Here is a 4,581-nt window from a genome sequence, read left to right on the forward strand (position 1 = left end):
TGGGACTTAGCAACAATTCAACAAGTATTTTTTCAAATAGTATACTATAACAAATGCCATATTTTTGGAAATTTAGATTGCTTCCAAATTTTTACCGTTAAAACCACACTGTGGTGAACACTATAATAGGTAAACTCTTGATCATAACCAGAATAATCTCTGATTATTTCATTACTATAGGTGGAGTCCTGGTGTGGTGCTGTGGGTTAATACATCAGACTGCAAAGTCATCTGAACTGCAAAGTCAGTGGTTCAAGCTCATCAGCTGCTCCTTGGAAACCCTATACAGGGTCGCTACGAGTCAGAACTGACTTGATGGCACTTAACAACAACATAGGTGGAGAGAGGAGTCCTGGTGTGGTGCTGGAGGGTCAGCACTGGACCACCAGGTCAGTTTGAAGCACAAGGTCAGCAGTTCAAACCTACCAGTGTCTACTTGTAAACCCTATGCAGGGTCAATATGAGTTGGAACTGACTCAATGGCATTTAACAAAAATAACAACATAGATGGATAGAAGCATAGGATGAAAATCTTGTAATAATAGCCAATATATGCCAAATATTTATTTGCCAGGACTGTTTTTGGTTTGTTTTTTAAATTGTATTGTGGTAAATACATATGAAACAAAACAGTGACCATTTCAACATTTTTCACATGTGCAATTCAGTGAACTATTTATCATGTTGTTCAACCATCACCATCATCTATTTCCAAAAATTTCCATCCCCGTCTAATTTCTTTATATGCAAGAGCTCATTGGCAGTTAAAATTCCATGTGGTGAAGGGACTGTTCTTATCCTCATTGTACAGATAAGCAAATTGAGGGTCAGGGAAGCTGAGTGAATTGCTCCCAAATCACACAATAAGCTGGTCTTTGAACACCAGCCGTCTGGTTCTGGTGTTCAGGCTCTTGGCAATTATGCCTACCTGCCTCCCCCTCCTACTCTCCCTCCCCTCCCCTCCCTTCTCTTCCTGTACCCTTCCATGCTTCCTTTGTTCACTCATTCATTCAGCAATATTTACTGAGTTCCTCTGATGTGCCTGGCATTGTTAGAGGTGCTAGGGTATAGCAGTAAATCAAACAGATAAAAATGCCTGCCCACCAGCCGCTCCTTGGAAACCTTGTACAGGGTCACTACAAGTAGGCACTTAACAACAACAAAAACCATATTCCGCTGGGCAGACAGACAATACACACAACAGGTGGAATCTTTAGATTGTTGTTGTTGTTGTTAAGTACTGTGAAGTCGGTTCCGACTCATAGTGACCCTGCACAGGGTTTCTGAGGCTGTTTCCAAGCAGAAAGCATCATCTTTCTCCCTCAGAACAGCTGGTAGTTTCGAACTGCCGACTTTGAGGTTAGCAGCCCGATTCGTAACCATTGCGCTACCAGAGTTCCTTAGATTATTAGAAGATGGTAATTCTTTTTGGAAAACAACAACAACAACAACAAACAATACAAGAGGGATAAGGAACGCAGAGATGGGCATGGCATGTGAGGTAAGGGAAGAGGACATTAGAGCAGTCTGGAAGGAGGTAAGGAAGAGAGCCATGCTAAGATCTGAGCAAAGAGCACTCCAGGCAGAGGGGCCTGCAAATGCAAAGGTCCTGAGGCAGAGGGGCTGACAGGCCCAAGGAGCAGCTGCAAGCAGTCTGGTGGGCCCGGAGTAGAGTAAAAGGTAGAAAGCAGGAGGGAGTGAGGTCTGAGAGCTAATGAGGGGAGGGGGAGTTTAAAGCAGATTGCCAGATCCTGGCTTTTCATTGGGTGAAATGGAAGTAAAGGAGGTTTGGCGAGAACAGTGATGTAATTCAATTTATACTTGTATCTGTAAGATCCCTCTGGTCACTGGAAAGAGAATAATTGTAGAAAGTGGGAGGCCACTGTGACAATAGATACGGGAGGAGATGCTGGCTAGGACAAGGCTGGTAGTATGGAGGTGGAAAGAAGTGGTTTTCTTCCAGATATGAAGGAGCTCTGGTAACGTAGTGGTTATGAATCAGGTTGCGAACCTTAAGGTCAGCAGTTCGAAACTACTAGCCGCTCCATGGAAGAAAGATGAGGCTTTCTGCTCCCGTAAAGATTTACAGCCTCGGAAACCTTGTACAGGGTTGCTATGGGTCGGAACCGACTCGACGGCACTTAACAACAACGACAACAACAACATATCTTGAAAATAGGATTGACAGGATTTTTAGCTGCTTGGCTATGGGACAGAGGAATGAAATAAGGAGGTCTTCAAAGTTTGGAGCCTAAAACTTGGAGAAGAGATATCATCAGCACAGCTGGGAAGACTGTGGGAGGAGGTGGGTTTGGATGCATCAAGTTTGGGGTGCTGATATCTCCACTGTCCTGGTACCCTGTTTCCTTCTGTCAGGCACATGGGGCATGTTCATGGGCCTTGCTCTGGCCAGAGGGTTGTGGGTAGGAGTGATATGTATAACTTCTGGGTTAAATCATCTTATTGCCTAAAACTCTGCTCATCCCTGAGATTGCTATCACAGGAACCTCTATCAGCCTGGGTCCCTGACTTACGGAAGAGTTACTTACCTTAGACATGTGTCATCAGAAAGAAATAAGCTCCTGTTCTAAGACACTGAGATTTTGGTGTTGCTTATTACCACAGCAAAATGAACCCTAACCTGACTGATTGTTAGTATTGATGGGTTCTGTTGAGTTGATTTGGACTCCTAACAACTCCATGTGACAGAGTAGGACTGTCCCGTAGGACTTTCTTAACTGTTATCTTTAGCAGATCAGATTGCCATGTCTCCACCACCCCAGAGACACTGGGTGGGTTTGAATTGCCTACCTTTCAGTCCACTCTGAACACTTGACCTTTGTGTCTTCAGGGCTCCTATCCTGAGCAATCCAGGGACCAATGAACACAATTGTATGTAAGGTTTAAAAGGTTGCACTGTACAAAAGTTGCATATCCAAGGATGTTTTGTTCTCACCCTAGGCTTGTCTACCTTCTGTATGTGCATGTTGGCACACACATGTGCAGGACGGTGTCCTGTGAACATCATGCTCAGGGCATCCTCTGAGCTTCTCTTGCTCCCCAGCCTCCCTTGGAGGCCTGATTCCTGCCTCACCCACCTCTCAACCTGCCCCAGCCACTTCATGGGGAGGGGTGTTTTCAGAGTGTGACCGTTGCCTTAGCAACTTCATACAAGTGGGCAAGGGTCTGGATAGGAGAGTGTGCTGGACCAGCAGAGCTGGATTAAGGCATGTGAAGGTTTTGTCGTTAGGTGCCATCGAGTCGGTACAAACTCATAGCGACCCTATGCACAGCAGAACATAACACTGCCCAATCCTGGGCCAACCTCAGGGTCTTTCTTAAACACTGACAATCTAAATCTATGGTGCCTCCGCCTCTGCTAACACACACATTCAAATAGGATGTGTGAGTTATATATGTATGTGTGTCTAGTTCTCTCTGTGATATAACTCCTTTTTAAATGTGAAAATGTGAAGGTGTTGAAGTGGTAGGGGCCTCATAGCTAAAACAACCTTGCAGTGTGTGGGCGCCCTCCTAAGTCTGCATGAACTTTATTTCCACTGGCACATTCTCACACACTAGATCTGGGATCATCAGTTCATTGAGCACCCTGCTAGTTCCCTTCCACTGCAGTGCTCACGCTTCCTTGTGTCCTGTCTGCTTGGCATCTACTGGTCTTTGCTTTGGACAGCTTGTGCCCCTGTTTTGGTGATGCTTTAAGCACATGCTTACATTGCTTATTGGGTAATTCATCCCTGCCGACCAGAATCGCTTCTTCTAGGCGAATTTGGGCCAAGCTAAGGGAGTGTGTGAGCTTCGCTGCTCCCTAACAGGCCACATATGTTCTGGCTACAGATTTAACAAAAAGTTTGATTTATGGAGCTGCCACTCAGATGAACTTAAGCTGGATGCTACTGATTAAGCCCAGAGCCCATGCTTCTCCACCCTGCCCCCTCACTCCCCTCTCTCCTCTTCCATTTGTTTACACTCAGGTTGGGCCTAGGTTAGGCAGGTGCATGCTGTGTCTCTTGGCCAGCCTGCCTACAGTTGGGCAGGTTCAGAATAATATGCAGCACGGTGGCTCAGAAGAGAGCCCTCACACTCTGCACCTGAAAGGTCACAGCCTTGAAACTCTATGGAATAGTTTCATTCTGCACCTATAGGATCGCCATGAGTCAGAACTGACTCACCTGGTGACTAACAACAACAAAGATTTTTTTTTAAAATGTGTTTTACTTAAGGAAGGAGATTTACCTCCCTCAAACCCCCCCCCCCCAGAATTTACCAGGGGTTTGTATGTGCTAGAGGCCCAAGTGAAGTTCAGTCAACAGATATACAGACAAACCTGGGGTCCTAGAACAGATCCATGTTGGAAGAAGTATAGCCAGAGTGCTCCTTGGAGGCCAGGATGGTCAAACTTCATCTCTCATACTTTAGACATATTGTCAGGAGGGACCAGTCGCTGGAGAAGGATATCATGTTTGGTAAGAATATTATGTTTGGTAAGGTCATAGAAAAAGAGGAAGACCCCCAACGAGATGGATTGGCAAAATGGCAGCATCAATGGGCTCGAGCTGGCAA

The sequence above is a fragment of the Chrysochloris asiatica genome, unplaced genomic scaffold (assembly GCF_000296735.1).
Source record: "Chrysochloris asiatica unplaced genomic scaffold, ChrAsi1.0 scaffold00090, whole genome shotgun sequence".
In the NCBI taxonomy this organism is placed as follows: domain Eukaryota; kingdom Metazoa; phylum Chordata; class Mammalia; order Afrosoricida; family Chrysochloridae; genus Chrysochloris; species Chrysochloris asiatica.